The following is a 20,496-nucleotide window of genomic DNA, read 5'->3' on the forward strand; positions in this document are numbered from 1 at the left end:
CCCCTCCAGTCTGTCTCCCACTTTTGGATTAAAGTTGTCTACATTCTTCAGAGCTATCTGCAGAGTACTGAACACATAATACCAATCTCATGAAAGAAAGCAACTAAAAAGTTGCTCCTATGGTCTGATTGTTAAAATATTTTAGGTATGCTCACATTTGATAAGTGTGCTTAGACCTATCAAAACAAGGTGTATTGTGTTCAGAATGTTAACAAGGCCAGTTGACCTTCATAAAAATACCCTGCTCAAGTTTGGCAAAAAATGGTACATTAATATAATAATTAACACTCACATTATGATTTGCTAGGCATATAAATTTTTTTCCATTTTCCCATTTATTTTTATACAGTAATTTCTTTGCAATGCAACATGCCAGATACTGTACATAATAATGTCTCATAATCCCTTATGTTGGCTTATTAATTGCAAGTTTACACTAATTGGAATGCAGCGTTCTTATCTCTGAATTGTATTTTTTCCATATTTTCTTCATTTCCAGTAAATCTAACTGAATTATTTTTGCTCCGTTAGAAGCTATTTTAAATTATTCTTGTTTCTTACAGGATGTACTGACTTCATGGTTGTTGAGCTAAAATGGAACACATTCTTAAAAAGAAGGCACAAGAGAACCATTTACAGATCTACTAGGAGCCTTTTCTTTGCAATGATCAAGTCAGTGATAACCAACTGCCTAACTTCAAGTTAATTAATTAAAGTTAGGCACTCAGCAGTTTTGAGAATCTAAACTACTGTGTTGCTTTTTCCCTATTCTCTTGAAACACAATTTTCTGATTCTCTAAGGCAGACACATATCCAAAATATCTTGAATTCATTACTTTCAAAAAGCTACAGACCTGTGATTTTTAACCTGTAGGACACTAAAATGGAATAGAGCAGTTCCAGCTTACTCAGAAGTGCCCACATCCTTCATACTATGACAATGGAGCTGGAGCTGATCTTGTTTTCTTTGCCAATTCAGTTCCCCATCTTCCCTAAATAAACAACCAGAAAATGTGCCAGGTGCCTCAAGCTGCATATTTTTGTGATTTAAACATTGAGTTTGGAGGAACAGGACTGAGATCATTCCCTTGCAGTGATGATAATTCATCAACTTTGATCACAGGGAAGACCTTTTGGACCGGTAAAAGCTTTTTTTGAGCCACATCTTTAGCACTAACAGAAAAATAATTTTTTTTTTTTTTTTTTTTTTTTTCTTGACAAACACATAAACTATTTGGTCCTCCAGAATTTCAGAATTACCAAGTACGGTTCAAAGTTATGAAAACACATTATTCCCACAGTCTCATTTTGCATGAGCTGATTAGAATTATTTGACCCCCAAACTACTCAGTTTTTGATCAAATAATGGACTTCAATTAATACCAAATCATTAGAAGTACTGCTCAAAATGAATTTCAGTTCTCTAAGTATTTTGAAGCCACAGGAATCAGTCAGGTCAAGGTTCTCCAAGGCAAATGAAAGTTTATTGCAGGTAGAGACTGTGGGTATGTATCTACTCCCATGGTCGTCATAAGAGTTTTGCCTTCTAGTTCAATAAGAAGTGCACTGGAATCCTTCAGAGATGACTGCACTGCTACATGGTGAACAGAGCAACCAGTTTTGTCACATTTGGAAACAATTTGATCTTGGGCTAAACCTTTTCAGGAAAATATATGATTTCAGAAGTACCTCAATGTCAGCTGTAAGTCAGTACAAGTTGATCTGATATTTAAAGTCTCTTCCCCAGTAGTTAGAATTAAAGGAAATTTTAATGTTTTTACTAAGGACAAATTCACAAGCACAAAATCCATCGACTTCCAGGTTAATGCTCCTCATCTTGTGTGCAATGGTGCCAGGATTGCAGGAAGCGTATGTACTGCTCCTATACGGTGTGCCAGGCATAAGGCTCATGAGTAAAACAATACTAGTGGGGACCTACCCCACTAATATTAGTGCAAGAGCTGCCCATTGTTAAGAAAACATTTAACAATTAGCTTTTCACAGCACTGGCTCAGAAACACTATATAGAACTAAAAGTTATTCTAAGTTATCCTAAGAGTTAACTAATTGTTATTCTGAAATCCCTCATTCTCCACAGTCTTAGCACCTTACTAAGAACTGTGAACATGGATTTCACAGTTCTGTGGACAAATATTCCTCAATTTTAATACTATTTACCATTTGTCCAATTATCAATGGTAATCATTTCAGAAGAGTACATCAAGCATAATCAAGATGACTGGACACTTGCTTTGTTTCTACATTGCTTAGAACACTAATACTTGTACCGTTAAGTGCTACGGTGGCCCTGTCTGTCTGCATACTCTAAAGGAGGATGAAGGGAGAGGGAATGCTCTGTAAAGTTTCAATAATTCAAAATCATTCTGGTGTAATGACTTCTCTCATCTCTCCACAAAGCTACACAATTCATTGAGAGTAATGATAACACACTGAGAAAATTAAGTGCTCCTCCTGAATGAGCCAGAAGCTAAAAATACTTACACAACCAGCATTTACTTCTCACATTTCTCATAAATAATAGGATTATTATGAGATATTCCCTAAACTAAACCACAGCAAATAGCTCCTATTATTAGTACAAACCCCCAAAATCTGATAGAACTGAAATATTTAATAGAAGAAAGTGTGAGAGATAAATGGACATAAAAAGAGTATAGATCTGTGCTGCACCTGTTTGACCTTAGGGCACAATTACCGTTTCTTCAGGGAAAAGTATATAGCAGAACAAAAATAAGGCCAGGCTTTAAGCTTACCTAAAGAAAACTGTCTATCTATGGCTAATATCCTAAGTGTTTTTTTTTTTTTTTTGTTTGTTTTGTTTTGTTTTGTTTGTTTGTTTTCCATATTATATTATGAGACAATTCCAGGAGATAATTCCAGCTGGATTGTGTATTTGTAACTGAAACCTAAAATTTTACTTCAGGTTGAAACTTGGCACACTAGATCTAAGTCAGACAGCAACCTTTTTTTTTTTTTTTTTGGTAACAAAAAATCTAGAAGGTGTGAAAGGCTGCTCAAGTCAAGCTTTAAGCTTCAAAGCTTCAAGACTATAGAGTAGTCTGTTTAGACATATATAGAGTAAGTATGAATCACAGTTCTTCCATGAGAAATGCACACTTCTGCACCTCCTGAAGCATGAACAGAAGCAGGACACCACATATGTGAGGACAATATGCAGTCTGGATATAGTTTTCATGGTTATTACCACTATTTATTGTCACAGAGGGAACATTATAAGGTGAATTGGAATAAATGCTACAAGATTCTACTTCAGATGAAGAACGGTTAGCTATATTCAGGTTGGCTTAAAAATAGTTTGCGTTATATAGATTTATGTGAAGCTAAGACCAAGGAAGAAAGATAATTAGAGATTCCAGTCGTAGACATTTTTCATTGATGGAACTTTGCAATGTCTAAAATAGTTCAATACTTACTTCAGTAGTGCTCCAAATGCTTGGAAGCTGAGCAGAGTGCAGTAGGAGATTACAAAAAAGTTGTCTGAAAAGATGAAAGGCCTGCTGAAGATTTGTGCCATGAGCACTATTTTCTATTTCTTAGTTTCATTCTGAGAACATTATGAACTACTGTATTAAAATTTCAGACACTCACTGAGATGGATTTATCAAGGTTGACCAATCAACCTTGCTGGACCATGCCTTTTGGAAAATGTGAGCCTTTCTAGCAAGGAATCTTCATGGGTATATGCACATAAAAGAATGAGAGCATAAACTGCCAAGCTGCTATTTACTGAACAATAACCCTGCTGTTGACTAAAAATATGTAGAAAACAGTTTATTTATCTATTTAGGGGGAGGGGGAGGGGAGGGGGGGGGTGCTGGTGGTGAATGGAAAGGCATCAGTGTGATTTGTTCAATATAAAATTTGTTTTGATTTTTATATATGAGTTAAGCTTAGGCATACTCGGCTCATATAAGAATGGGCCTGGATAGTATATTTCGTCTAGCTATAAGCTGGTTATATTGACCTATTCCTGCTATTAATAACAACTCCTACAGGCAGGCAAGGGCATCTGTTAAAGTCCCAAGGTGTGTACCTTTGATTGCTTGCAGATACATTGCATTAAATGGAGTTATTACAGGGACACTCAGTTACTAATTTGAATACTCATCTTTTAGAGGAAAACTAGGAATTGTTTGGGGGAGTATAATCAAATGGCTTTGGACCTGCTGCATGCTCGTATCACACCATTCCAGAGCATACAGATAGGAAAGCTGCAGTACCAGTGTCATTTTTCCATAGGATCCACTCCTGAATCTCTACCCTTTATTAGCTCTCCAGAGGATATCATGCATGTCATCATTGCTGATATATGAAGCTCAGGCAAACTTGTAAACTAATAAATACATAGAATTTATATAGAGAGAGATGGATATACATAAAATTTACATACACATACACCTGTGCAATTCATCAGATTAATGCTTCATGTACTGATTACATATCTGTTGTGGAATGCTAATCTTAAAAAGAGTACTTATTACATTGGTTGATGTATTTGATTAATTCAGTATAGATAAACATTACAATTAAAACACAGCTGTAAGGTTTATAATGCCTTTTTTTTCCTGGAGGAATTCCAAAGTACTCTTTATAATTTAAACAAATGCCTCAAAAGCATATGCATACCGCATGCTTTGTAACATGTTTTGAGTAAAGAAAAGTAATGCTGCATTACAGAGGAAACTGGAAATGAACTATATAGCTCTGTCAATACATTTCTGAGCTCAGCTTTAATATTAATGTTTTTAATAAAGATGGAGAAGAGAGATGCTTTTTCAGGGGAAAAAAAAAAAGAAAAAGAAAGAAAGAAAATGAAATAAGGTAAATGATAAAAACAAAACAGTTGAGAAATTTAGACAATTCAAGGGTAGATATTCTCTATTAATTTGCTTTCACGGTATAGCATATTCAGAAACTTGATTAGATGCAACTTATCAAAGCTCATCCGTCATTCATCAAATTTAGAAATATTCATATCATTGTTTTGTACTTCAGCTGGTTGTAAATTCTCAAGTTCTGTATATCTTCTGTATATGGTTGAAATGCCTTGGTCCCAGGTCTATGAAAGGATTTATAACACCTATAGCAAGATTCTAGTATTTTTTTTTTTAGTTTGCAAGCCTAATAGTGCAATTTACATTCTTAATCACAGGAACATTTGCAGAACTCTGAAAGTCTGAGCATGCGAGGGGTTCAAGGTGTCCAGTTGTGCTGCATCTGCACTTACTCAAGTCTATTGACAACTTAAAAGGGCTGAGGGTGCCAGTGATCCTAAGCTGATCCCTTTCAAAACAAAACCAGAAAAAAAAGTGATTTGTTTTTCACCTCCTTGACCTGTCATGATAGCTCAAGCATTCAAGCTAGTGCAAGGGAGAAAGAAAAGCTATCCTGAGAATAAGACAATCCTGACAATCCAGACAATCCTGATTGCCTGTCAGGCAATCCTGACATATTTCTTGAATTTCCTTGGAATGCATCTCACATGCCAAATTCAATAAGAGTATTTAACTTTATACCTCATGCGCACAGACACTATTGAATTCTGCTGAGGCACAATGACCAGTGCTTATTGAAAAAGTGATAGGCAGAGAGGAAAGAGGAGGAAATTAAAGATGCACATTCACAAGGGACCCATGCAAATGTATTTATTAATAATATCATAATGTATTCCTGCATTATTATGTTATTATAAACTTGCCTTACTCTTTATTAAACTTTAAGAAATGTTTTTTTCATGTTTAGTCTGCCTGGAAAACATAACACTTTTTCATTATTTATTTTATTGAATTAGATGCTCAAGCTACTAAACTCCAGGTAATTTAGCTCAGTATCATGTAGACATGAGTCAGCTCTTAAAACATACATGGTTTTGTTATAAAATTGTACAGTGCATTTCCACACATATTAAGGTGTGCCCCTTGGAATGTCTCTTTTCTAATTTTCCTCTCTACAACATTTTTCTTTATTGTATTCAAACAAATATGGATGTGTAGTGAAAATCATGTTTTCTATAAAACATTTAATTGTTTATCTGAAATAGTCCAAAAAATGGTCTATGAAAAAACTACCTTATAAACAGAAGAGTGACTGTAGAGTATCACAGAATCACAGAATTTCTAGGTTGAAAGAGACCCCAAGATCATCAAGTCCAACCTCTGACCTAACACTAACAGTCCCCACTAAACCATATCCCTAAGCTCTACATCTAAACGTCTTTTAAAGACCTCCAGGGATGGTGACTCCACCACTTCCCTGGGTAGCCCGTTCCAACGTCTAACAACCCTTTCGGTAAAGAAGTTCTTCCTAACATCCAACCTAAAACTCCCCTGGCACAACTTAAGCCCATTCCCCCTCGTCCTGTCACCAGGCACGTGGGAGAACAGGCCAACCCCCACCTCGCTACAGCCTCCCTTGAGGTATCTGTAGAGAGCGATAAGGTCGCCCCTGAGCCTCCTTTTCTCCAGGCTGAACAAGCCCAGCTCCCTCAGCCGCTCCTCGTAGGACTTGTTCTCCAGGCCCCTCACCAGCTTCGTCGCCCTTCTCTGGACTCGCTCGAGCACCTCGATGTCCTTCTTGTAGCGAGGGGCCCCAAACTGAACACAGTACTCGAGGTGCGGCCTCACCAGAGCCGAGTACAGGGGGACGATCACCTCCCTAGCCCTGCTGGTCACACTTTCTTATACAGGCCAGGATGCTGTTGGCCTTCTTGGCCACCTGAGCACACTGCTGGCTCATATTCAGCCAACTATCAACCATCACTCGCATGTCCTTCTCTGTCTGGCAGCTCTCCAACCACTCATCTCCCAGCCTGTAGCTCTGCTTGGGGTTATTGCGCCCCAGGTGCAGGATCCGGCACTTGGCCTCGTTGAACTTCATGCAGTTGACCTCAGCCCATCGGTGCAGCCTATCCTGATCCTCCTGCAGAGCCTTCCTACCCTCGAGCAGATTGACACACGTACCTAACTTGGTGTCATCTGCAAACTTACTGAGGGTGCACTCAATGCCCTCATCCAGATCATCAATGAAGATATTGAAGAGGACCGGCCCCAGCACCGAGCCCTGGGGAACGCCACTAGTGACCGGCCTCCAACTGGATTTGACTCCATTTACCACGACTCTTTGGGCCCGGCTATCCAGCCAGTTTCTAACCCAACGAAGCGTGCGCCAGTCCAAGCCAAGAGCAGCCAGTTTCTTGAGGAGAATGCTGTGGGAAACGGTGTCAAAAGCCTTGCTGAAGTCAAGGTAGACCACATCCACAGCCTTTCCCTCATCCACCCAGCGTGTCACTTTGTCATAGAAGGAGATCAGGTTTGTCAAGCAGGACCTGCCCTTCATAAACCCATGCTGACTGGGCCTGATCGCCTGCTTGCCCTGCAAGTGCTGCGTGATGACTCTCAAGATAATCTGCTCCATGAGCTTCCCTGGCACTGAGGTCAAACTGACAGGCCTGTAGTTTCCCGGGTCAGTCCTCCAGCCCTTCTTGTAGATGGGCGTCACATTTGCTAGCCGCCAGTCAACTGGGACCTCCCCCAATAGCCAGGACTGTTGATAAATGATGGTAAGCGGCTTGGCCAGCACCTCTGCCAGTTCTCTCAGTACCTTTGGGTGGATCCCATCTGGCGCCATCGACTTGTGCACATCCAAGTGCCGTACCAGGTCACCAACCATTTCTTCATGGATAGTGAGGGCCACATCTCTCTCCCCATCCCCTTCCACCAGTTCAGGGTACTGGGTATCCAGAGAACAATCGGTATTGCCGCTAAAGACTGAGGCGAAGAAGGCATTAAGCACCTCCACCTTTTCCTCATCTCTTGTAACTAAGTTTCCCCCCACATCCAGTAAAGGATGGAGATTCTCCTTAGTCCTCCTTTTTGTGTTGATGTATTTATAAAAACATTTTTTGTTATCTTTAACGGCAGTAGCCAGATTGAGCTCCAGATGAGCTTTGGCTTTTCTAATTTTGTCCCTGCACAGCCTCGCAAAAATAAAGATAAGCTGTAAAAAGATTTCTTCTACTGTAGTGGCTCTTAAGAAAAAAGATTTTGATTAAATTTACTCACAATGTTTTCTATTTTCTCTTAATTACTCACAGTAATCTCATGTTACTCACAATATGCCCAGTACTTTCATAAGAACAATAATTTTAAATATGCACTTATGTAAGGTACATTAAAATCAAAGATTTATATCCAAAATTTGCTCTGAATTTTTGCTACCTGGAGACAAGTGCACACAGAGCTGTTCCCGTTTACCATTAAAAAATAATACTTGGAATTAAGAAATATAAAGTTAGTCAGTACTCAATAAACTTAAAATATTCCTCCCATTATGTTTTAACACTATTTCAGTTTTACATCGGTGTTCCTTGAAATGTGTACATGGAAGGAAAAGTTCCGTTGATCCTTTGTCTCAGTACTAGCAAAAAGACATCTAACGATGTCTTATCAGATGTGCATAATATTTATTTATTTTGTGTTCTAGTTAAAACAGCTCTAGTTTGTTGCTACCTGGATTGAAGGATAAAACAGAAGGATATTTGACATTGTATATTTATTCTAGGAAAAGAGGAAAGAGAGAGGGGAAAATTGGCTGCTCTAGAGTTTTTTCCACTTTCTTCCTATAAAAGGAACCTAAAGCAGTAACACAAAAATCAGCTAGTCTCAGAGCTTGACCTGAGTGCTGCAATGATGCAGATTAAAATGCTGCCAGTGTTTTGCAGTACTGCCTGCGATCCCCTGTGATATAGTACTTTGGGACAGTCTGACAAACTGCAAAGACACCCAGCTCTAGACATCATTCCACAGCTCTGTGCACTCTTCCCGTTTATTTTCTTCACTGTTGGGCCAGCAAACAACTAAAATATTTACTTTCACAGTCTTCGTCTCATCCAATACACATAATAACCTCACACATGAAGGAAGCCTTTAATAAGAAACTTCAAAGTAAAAGAAAAGGAGCTGGTTGAAGATATCTGCCTGGTAAGTGGAAGTTTTCATTCCTTTTTCATTTAGAAAATGGAGATTTTGAATAATAAGCTGTTATAACATCTAGCAGTTAGCACTTTTGTGCAGATGAGTTTTTTTAATTATTATTTTTATTTTTAACATACATTAAGGCATATTCAGACTTGCAAAACTGAAAACTCAGCAATTTAATACTAAACAAATTCATCTTCACTACTATTTTTAATACTATTTTTGCATTAGAAGGTGTATAGATACCACTAGCAGCTGACTGATGTGTTAACAGAGGTATTGACCTAAGACAATTTTCATTGCACCGGCAAAAACAACCAATTGATCTGCACACCCTCTCCTAAGAAGCTTAGCTACCCACAATGTATTGGACTGGTCAGGCATTGCATCCAGGCAGGTAAAAGAAAAAAAAAAAAAAAAAAAAAAAAGACAGTATGCAGACCTGAACAGGAGAACAACCCTAGGTACCTTGGTATTTCCTGCTAAATGACTGAACAAATTGGTGGTGTGTGGAAAGGAAAGCGGAGATGAAATCTTTCATCTTGGGAAATTACTATATATTAATTATTATCCCAAGTATTTTGATAATTACAATTGTAGTTTCTAAGATAAATTCCACTAAAATACTTGGCAAAATAGTGACACGCTACAAAGCATTGCTTCAGTTCCACAGTACATCTTCAGAATTTAGGAAGTTACTTTTACATGCCTAAACCACATACACTGAAGCATGAGATACTCATGTCCCATAGGGTAAATAACTGTGATAAGTAAAACAAACCCAGCAAATCTCTTCTGTTCACTGCAACCACACAATTAATTTGTGTATGTTCTCTTAAGGGACATGTTTGCTCAGTGCTCTACATTATGAAGCCTTCACAGAAAAACAAAAACTAATAGAACTTCATAAGTCTTGTACACACAAAGTGTACCTTGTTTCTCCCTCCAGTTTCTTAAATTTACCACCTTGGAGGAAAAGACATGATCAATAATTACCTGCAAGAACTCCAAAAGGAATTTTGTGCAGCACAGGAGGGAGCTAAGGGGAAGATAAAGGGAAACATCAAGGTACCTGGAAGCAGAAGTGATTTAAAGGGTCAAGAGACGGACCAGGAGAAGCCAGAGGGGCTTTCTCCAGCTCTGCTGGAGAACATGTCACAGTCTTACAAACATGTTCCTGGTACGTGAGAAGAGTGTTAAACACAGGAGGTGAGCTATCCTGCTTTCACCAAGGGAATAAACTATCATAAATTACTCAACACTGACTACAGAGGAAAACTAGGTAGATACTGTCAAGCAGCAGACATGGAATGAAATATCTGTCTTACCCACTGAAATGAGGTCTGTCCTTTCTCTAAGAAGCCACATAAGCTCAGCACCTTGCACAGCTATATGCAAGATGAATACATTTTCCTAAATCTTATTACAGCCTATGAGGAAAACAACTACTTTTTAACTTATTGCAAGGTAAAAATAAGGGATTAATCTCCTCTGAAGACAAAAAGTTGCCTTCATCCATGCTTCTCAGCCACAATCTTTTTATAAATGAAAATGAGTTTATTATGTAATTTATGAAAATGAACTGATATATAACACGTTACAAAAGAAAAAAAAAACATCATATAATAAACCATTATGCAAAACACTAACACATGCTATAGTCTTCAAAAATGGAAACAGGATTTCAAAACTAAATAGAAATTGAGAACAATCGCTCTGTTATTTTTTCCAACTGTATCAGTTAAATATTAGAGCTGCTTGTAAATCTTATCCTGCCTATATGCTTAAATCATCCTACTAAGTTATCATTGTGTTAGTTTCACCTTTAATATCTTCCTATTAGTAAAAGGAGATAGTCCCTACCAGCAAGAATATTGCTGTTACGCATATGTATTTTATATTCATATATACACATACACGGGAAAGGAGTAAGAATAGCAAAATAACAGGACTACATGAAATGCAGAGGTAATGAACTAAAAGTCACTAGCAGTAAGTATGAATGCTGTTTAGTTTTAATAGAGATTATATGCACTTACCCTGTTAGCTGAACATATACCTCATAGCAGAGATTCTGAGAAAAATTACACTAGTGAATATTAAGATGGGGTAAAAGCTGTTACCTTTTCATTTCCATTGAGGTACTACCAGTTCTTGATTTCCCAGATACTATAAACAAACCCATATTCTAACTTCTTCCATATCAGTAAGGATTAAGATACATGTTACAAATATAACAGATTTAAATGGACTAACTAGCTCAAAATCTAACCCTGAAAAATGTAATCTATACAAGTATACATATTATTTCTATCAATAAATTTGCTGTTCCATGTTCTTAAAAAAATCCAAAATGACAATAATGACAATTATTGCTTGAATCTGAGTGAAATAATAAGTAAAAAGAAGCCAAACCAGATGGAATCCTCCCACATTTCACTTTTTACATCAAAATAACACTCAACAAATTGGTACCTGGCAATTTCTGTGCTTTTATTAGGCAATTAATAAGTAACCTCAAAACATTTTAAGCTATTGGTATTTATTAATACAGGTAAAGTAACTACAAGCATCAACAGATTTTGCATTATCACTCCAAAATATATGGTCCCTCTGATCTAAAAGTTGTATAAAATGCATGCAAATTAAAGGCTACAGCCACAGAATCCTAAACATCAGAAATGGAAGTGACCTCTTGAGTTCAGCTACTGCAACAAGACCTGATTTTATTTATTTTGAGTGAAATCTGTTCTTAACAGGCATGGACATAGCTCTCTTACTAACATATATACTCCCACACATACTCATATGCTAAATGAAGGAGGAAATGTAAAGGATGAAAAAGACAGGTAAACAGAAGGAACAACTGAAACCTGATGGAAAAAAAAATCCAATATACCCTTAACCACTTCCTTGCTGTGTAGAATTACTCCCAGAAAAGCCTTTACAACTTTCTTCAGAGATGAGATGGGCTTTGCAACATATTAGTTTGCCAAATGGCTGCTCAAGCAAAGACAGATTATTTTTAGTATATCTATACATACTGTTAGTACAATACCATAATGCATACCTTCCTGAGACAAGAACAACAATATAAGATGATGTAAGAGACCGTGCTGGTCAGTTCTGAAAAAGAAAAAAAAAAAAGAAAAAAAAAAAAAAGATTTATAAAATATGTTGGTTTAGCTGGCAGGCAGCTCAGCACCTCCCAGCCACTCACTCGCTCTCCCCAGGTGGGTTGGGGGTAAGAATAGGAAAGGTGAAAGTGTGAGAATTCATGGGTTGAGATAGAGACAGCTTACTAGATAAGCAAAAGTTGTGTGCACAAGAAAAGCAAACCAAGGAATTAATTTGCTGCTTTCCATCAGCAGGCAGGTGTTTGGTCATGTCCAGTAAAGCAGGGCTCATCACGTGTAATGGTATCCTTTGAAGATAAACACCATCGCTCCAAATGTCCCTCCCTTCTCCTTCATTACATCAGCTTTTACTGTGGAGCACGGAATAGCCCTTGACTCTGTATAAGCACTGCTCAGCAACAAGTAAAAACATCAGCGTATCATCACTATTTTCACCAGAGATCCAAAACACAGCATCATATGAGCCTCTATGAAGAAAATTAACTCTATCCCAGTCAAAAGCATGAGAAGAACCATCTTTCAGTGCATTTATTCATACAGAGGAGGATGCATTATCCAACTAATCTTACTACCACATGTGAATATGTGATTTGAAGTTCATATATATTCGATGACATAATTTTGCACAGCAAGACATTTGGAGTTATCAGTGTCAGTTTGCCAGTCTGAATTTCTGGTGAACCTATCATTCTTTCTGAGCTGACCTTTGGGAAACCTCTGTCTTTCTATCCCCCTTAACTAGACAAGTGTAAACGAGAGTGGCCAGACTCCCCAGCACTTTGTGGATTATCCACTAATACAAATAGAAAATGCTATTATATTTGCTGGTGTGGAGAGACTTGCCAGGTGCAGAGTTTGCTAAAGCGCTGTGTAGGCTGAATACGCTGAACCCATAGTATTTTCAGCACAATGCACGTGAATTTTGTGTAGACCCAGAAAGGACAGAGACAAGACTGGGATATCCATCTATCTGCTCCTATTACATCAATATAAAGACAGAAGAGTAACGCACAGGTTCATAAGATTTTCAAAACCTTGTGTTGTTAATGGTAGATATTATCTTTTCCCACAGATACCAGCTTTCCCATGTTCATATTTTGAAGACAAAAAGATGAAGATGACTTTAACAGTAAAAGATTCTATCAGAATTTAAAAATTTTACTACAAGCTATTACACAACAAATCTGAAATAAGCCAGACCCTGGTCATAGCTGGGCATGTAGTTATAGACAAATTTAGCTTTACTATGCAGAAAAATACTCATAATCACTTCTTTATTTGTTAAAAAATCAGAAATTATCTCTTCTCTCCCTGGCTTTGTTGTTAACCCTAACAGTAACCTTAATCAGCTACTTTTGCACTGCAGTGGTTTTAGTGCTTTTGAAAGCTTTATTGCTACATCAAAACAGACAGTTGAAGACACTGAGTTATGGAACAGTAGTGTCTTTTTCTTATAATTATTGGCTTGAGGACAGGAATTAAAGAGTGGAGATTATTACAGTCATTATGAATTTTAATGAAATATCATGTTTTCTTTCTCTTTCAGCCTCAAATTTTAAGACGATTTGCTGAAGTTTCAGTTTTGTTCAAAAGGCTTCTTCCAGTCAAAGGTTATGGAATAACAGAGTTCAAGAAGATGTAAGACAGACTTGTAATTTACTGAGTCTAGAGATAAACAATTAATTTTTCTTTAACTGCATCAGAAAATTTCACTAAATTCATAAGAGCAGCTAGTTGAATGAGACAGAACCATTTATCTGAAAATATCCAAAAAGTAGTGCCTTGGGAATAGAACGAGAACAGAAGATGCTTATGAAATGCCTTCCCTAGCATTTTGTATACTCCAGCCACTTTCAGCTGACGGACTTCCAGGTCAGATATGGTTTTCCATATCAGGTTTCATCTGACCTTATTTTGCTTCTAATTATTTCAGCAGTGCTTCAAATTTTGAGACGAAAAATAATACTACTGTAATGTCTACTGTTTGATGTCAAACAAACAAACAAACAAAAAATGTTTTCAAAATTCAGTGTGAGATAACTTTCGGTAGACCACATTTTTTTATGACAGCCTGAGAAGACGTTTAAGTGAAATAACCTTCACCAACAAACCAGATTCTAAAGAGTCAGATTAAATAATTTTGAACTCAATAACCAATGATTTTTGGTTAGTATTTCAACGAAATGTCCTAAATTTCACTAGCTATCCCTACCACTCCCTAAACACCCAAATACAGTCTCCTCTTGGTTCCATCTTACTCATTTAGATCTAAAATTATCCTGCCTGTTTCCATGATATTTAGGATGATCAGATTGTATCTACTCACCATTACTGTCTATCAATACTTTCTCTTGTAGATAAGGAGAAATTAAGACCTGCCCTCTCAGGCAAAAAAAAAATAATAATATAATAATAATAATAAAATTCCTTTACTTGTAACACCATTAATAAATGTGTCTTCAACAATTACTTACAACATAATAAGTACCTTTCAACATAAAAACAGATCTCACAGTTCAAGGTTTTCTTGGTCTTACAAGAATCAGTACAATGCAGAAATTTTATAATCAGAAAAATCAGCCTGCAGAGGAGAATTTTGATTACAATATCAAAGTTTCAAATAAATCTCAATGGTTGTTTAGATTCAAAGTACTCCAACTTCAAGAGAAATTAATCATTTCAGAGGAGCATTACATAGTAGATAAATGAATGGTTGTTTCCATGTTTCTCCCAGTCTTTAAAAATTTCTATTGGGATAAATAATCTTGTGGGCAGAATAAAGAAGTAAAAAATAAAAATAAAGTCCTCCATCTCATTTTGCATAAATTAACTGAGAGGAATAGGAAATGTTATTATGATATGTTAAGCATGTGCCTGTAGGAGCTAATTCTACTAAAATTATTGGTACATACTTAAAAAAAAAAAATGCAACAGCTCATTTCAGCAGGAAGCAGAAATATCTAGTACTGAAGGAAGTATGTACATTTTACTCAGGAGTCCAATCTTCTTTGAAATGAATTATTTAAAATCAAGGAAAAATATATGTAAGACAGTCCTTCTAAAAGCTACATTTATCATAGATTCTCTACTGGAGTCCCACAGCAAAATATCCCACAAGGAGGAGGGACCAAAAGCAGACAACTTAACAGCTAATGGAGCTCTAGAAAAGTCATATCTACAAGATTTCGTGAATAATTGAAGAGACAAAATGGAATAAAAAGCATTCTGAAAGGACTGCTTGAAGTCTGATAAATTCAATGCTTTAACTGGATTGATATAATTCTACAAGGCTTTTGAAAGCAGCAGGCTTTTCCTATCATACAAAGGATTAAACAGTAAAATTACACATACAGATGTATACAGACATGTTCCTGCATACTAATTGAACGAAAATCTATCTGATCCATTCCTACTGTTATGTGAACTAAAAAAGAAAAAGAGAAAAAAAAGCATTAAGGAGGAAAAGAGATGGCATGAGATGCTATGAAAGGACTTCAAGTGAGAAGCAACTGAGAAGACGTTATGGAGGAACTGAACAAGATGCAAAGAAAGTTTCATCACACAATGGTGGCACAGTTAATGTGAATTGCACCCTTATAGATAACACTACAGCCAAAAATGGTGTGTCAGTGGAAGTCTCCAAGGTTAACCTCAGGGCTGTCTTAGGCTAAAGGTGGGATGTACACATTTTGATAGATTAACGCACATGTGATCCAGGCACTATTCCATAAAATAGGGAAAGTCTAAGGGAAGAAAATCCACCATGTTGTTTACTGCAGGACTTCCATTGAATAGTTTTAATTAAGAAGGCTGTAAAAAGAGAACCACCTCTGGTTTTAGTATAATAGCTCAGATGGAGTATTTAGAAAAGGATCTCAGAAGTTGTTTATATCAACAATAAATTTCTGAATCACTGTATGGGCAGAAGATGCTCTGTATTCCTGCACCAGATGAAGACAGGGAAGACAAGATGGTCAACGTTCCCTTAATATTAAAAACAATGGAAAGAATGCTGCGAGTGTCTTTCAGATTTACATCAATCTTACTACATTCATTCATAAGGAATAGCTTCTGCCTTGATTTCATGTAATACCTCTTACAGATTTCTGAGAGCAATGATTTATAGACAATAGAAAAAATAAACATGACTTAAAAAATCTGATGTTAAAATAAAAGATTAGAAAAATGACAAGATTAATGGACTATGCTAGATGACAAATTGGAAAGAATAATCTACTCTTAAGATAAAATCAAAATAACCTAATAAATGGTTCCAACTATGATAATTTTGTACAAAAGTATTTTATTAAAAATATTTTTTTCACAGTGTTTTCAGTGTGACAGGAAAGAAAGCATCCCCTAAAAGCTCAACAAGGAGCTTTATAACAAGCTGGAGATCCAGGAGGACCACTAACTAATTCTTCTCATTTGGCAGATTTTATGAAGCTGAGGATGCTTATCTACCTTACAAAATGAAAAATGGGGTTAGATTGAGTCAGTATTGCCAAAAAGGTGATAATTATAAAGTCTATCCTTTGTACAAAAACTGTAAGGTATATACATGCAATGCAGCTCTGATGTATTTATCTTATGTTACATCATGTTCTTACATGTGGAGAATTCACATAAAACACTTCATCAACACTGTATTCTACATCATTATAGACAATAGTATTTAGAATTACCGCTTTAGTTATTTTGAAATTAACTCTGAGCACTTTTTGTTTTTGTTTCACCTAGATCATCTAGTCTGTAGTCAGAAGAGAAAGCAAGGAAAGTCAGTAACTACATAAGAATTGCCCATTTGATGAGGAAAAGAAAAATGGTATACAAAACATTTACTGAACAGCTAAGTTCACATGAAATATTATTTAAGTCTTGTCTTCCAAACAGAAAGCTGACAAAACTGTATCAATGAATGTTATGGCAGTGCAAATTCCATTACATTAGAAAAAAAAAAAAAAAAAAAAAGTATTTGTAATCATTCTTTGCAATATCTTTTAAGACCTTACAGGCCCACCCCAGCACAATCTCTGGAAAAAAATTATATAATACAGCTAATATTACAATGTCTTAAAAATATTAGCTTGCTGGACAAATATGTACTTTTGGATAAACAGCACCTGACCTTACAACAGCCATTCTTCTAAATGTTACAGCACTACTAATATTGTTTCAATTAAATAAAAATTAAAGCTGAGAAAATATCACAAAAGGGTAATCTAATATTTGATCATTAATGTGCTTATGTAAAGTGATATTTACAACAGCATTTTGTGAACTAGACAATTTCTCTTAAAAAAAATGTAGTTTTAATAAATTTCAGTACAGTGCACTTTTGTGGTCTGCACATTATCCTCAAAAGGGTTGTCAAGCTTCATTTAAGATCAGTTCCTCAGGCTTGAGAATGAAGCTTTTTTACTGAACAAACCTGGACCTTCAGATCAGACTGAAGATTTCCTTTACTGGTCTCTCGAACTGGACAGAATATATGGGACCTATTACTTCCTTCTGGTGGTTAAAAAAAAAAAGTAAAAAAAAAAGTTGCCCAACATGGAGACTCCTTCCCAAATACTGAGATGAGCAATACTCAAAACCACAGAAATCCTTGAAAACTAGCAATTACGTCCATACACCTCGCAACTGAGAATAACTTCCACAGATTAACTGGTTGTCTTCAAACAATATCCATTCCATTAAAGTTAGATGTATTAAATGGGGGAAAAATAAAGAGAACAGTTGGCAGAACTGATTACCAGTGTTGATGTTTCAGGAAAAGATGCAAATTTCTTTGCCTGTCTCTCTGCTCCTGCATAGTCTAAAGACAGAGGGCCATGTGAGCTTTGGTGTGCTGAGACACAGCTACCCTGAGGACTGATAGCAGCTAAGTGCAAGAAAAGAAACAAACTACTAGTTTCTAAAGAATCACAATACTTACATGACCTGTAGATACACTTTCCTCAAATGCATCCAAGTTTATTATTTGAGTTAAGGTAAGGGTTATATCTGCTCCTTTAGAGAATTATCTTCTTGAAATTCCCTGGAAGTCTTCAAAAGACGTTTAGATGTAGAGCTTAGGGATATGGTTTAGTGGGGACTGTTAGTGTTAGGTTAGAGGTTGGACTCGATGATCTTGAGGTCTCTTCCAACCTAGAAATTCTGTGATTCTGTGATTCTGTGAAATTCATTATATTCCAACAAAGCATTATATTTTGCTATGTGTTCTTAAGAATTTTAATTTGATTATATATATAGTCCAATTTCTCAGATCAAAATAAAACTGTATTTTGCTCAAAAGTTCCACAGAAAATGTAAGTTTAACATCACTGCAATTAAAAGAAAATGCTAGAATAAGCCTTTGCACCACTGAGGCCTACAGAAATTTCAGACAGCAACCTTGATCTCTTTGCATGTTGAAGATAATGATATACCATTTCTATTTAATGCTTGCATCTCAAAGGGTTTCTGTTCGTAACAAACCCAACAGATCTCCTTAGAAAAGCCTGCCTTCGTGTATTAAATTACTTGGTGGGCAGCCAGATGTTCTGTTCTACTAGAACACAGAGCATGCTGGCAATATGATCATGTGCTTCAGAAATCAACATTCAAATGAGTAGGAAAGAATCTAATTAGACAGCAAGATTATTAATTACTAGTATCCAGCTGAGAAAGCAGAGGTTTCCTTACTGCCAATATATAGCTGTTACAGTAGAGAATTGTACGTTTTTCTTGTGAAGCTTTCATTACCTAAATAATGTTAGCTTGTAATATTGTTTATTTATAAATAGTAATTAACTTAGATAAAATCATTACAGTTAAGTACACTAATATTTGCCTTTTTTCATAAATTAATATGAAATAAGGACACATTGTGTCCCTAAAGATTTCCTCCCTTAAGATCTCTAAATTTTCTGAAATTAAAATTTACAGCATACGATGGAACAAGTTGTCAGAGTTGGCCAGTCACCATTTAGGCTTAAAAAAAATAAAATAAAATAAAAATAATCAGGATTTCCCAAGCCTTCAAAATCTGTTACTGTGGGATACAATCACGTATTTCTGAAAGCATAGTCTTTCTGAAAGTGCAACTCTGGAACTGAAATTGTCTTAAAATCCAACCTTTCTCCATTTGTCATCAAGGAAAGATGTGTATATATAGGGCCTGGGCTTAACAAGCCGTAGTTTGTATTTTAACAGAAATAAAGATGACTTATCTACTTTACTACAAACCTGAAATCTGAAGATGAAATTTGAGTGAATTCTGAAAATGATTTTGACTTCACTGGAAGGATAGCAGGCATCATTTTCCTTTATACAGAAATGATGACTAAGCTTATAGTTTCTACAGTAGAGTGGATTTTGTCTCTTCTTTTACCCCAAGCAAATCATGGCAAATATAGAAAAAAAAATATTCAGGAAGGTAATGAGAGATTATAATAAAGTATTGTCTTCCAGATAGTAGAGAACAGCAGAAACTAAGCTCATCTAAAGCTTAAGCATCATCTTCAAATTATCTTGGATCCCCAAGAAGCCTTTTTTGTGTTCCTAACACAGTGTAGTTCTGACATGGTACAACACATACATCTTTTCCTTACTTTTTTAAACAAAAAAAGAAACTGGGTTAGATCAAATTGATCAAATTCACTTTTTTTTTTTTTTTTTTTCTTTTTCTTTTTTTCCTCCCCCTCCTGCTTTACAGACAAAGCAAACACACTGAAAAAGTAAAAGGAAGGTTTCACAGATAGGAAGAGCACTCCCTATTGATCGCTCATGGCAGTTACAACACTCAGAAAAAGAGAAGGATGCTTAGCCAAGAATAGATGGCAAATGCTCTCCTGTGACCACAGAATTGCATATATTAAGGACCCTTTTGCTTTATGTAGTTTATCAAACCTTCAGCTGCTAGTTTCTGAAGCATCAGAGCTTTGTCCCTCTCAGCTCAGTGGTGAGTCCTGCATACAGTCTGTCTTGATCATTTAAATATGCAGATTTGTTCTGATTTAGTCAATTGTTTCCTATGCTTTATACTGTCAGGCAGTCTTTCTTCTGTCAAGACTACTAGCAAATTCTCTCTTTAGAGTTTTCAAAGGCAAGAATGAAACTCCAGATTCAGGTGAAGAATGAAACAGCTTGTGGGAGTGCCAAGTTAATTAGAGCCAATTATAACTTGATTGACTTACCTTGGCATTAGAGTGACTAGGAATGTGTTAGATGGAAATTTTGCATCTATACACATTTGTGATTTATAGGAAGCTGTTTCACGGATTGCAAGGCTCATTCCATCTGCTAATTAAAAGAAGAGTGTCCAATTTAGGTTAGAAACTGTTTTCTTATCCTTGAAG

Source organism: Oxyura jamaicensis, chromosome 11 (assembly GCF_011077185.1).
Source record: "Oxyura jamaicensis isolate SHBP4307 breed ruddy duck chromosome 11, BPBGC_Ojam_1.0, whole genome shotgun sequence".
Lineage (NCBI taxonomy): Eukaryota > Metazoa > Chordata > Aves > Anseriformes > Anatidae > Oxyura > Oxyura jamaicensis.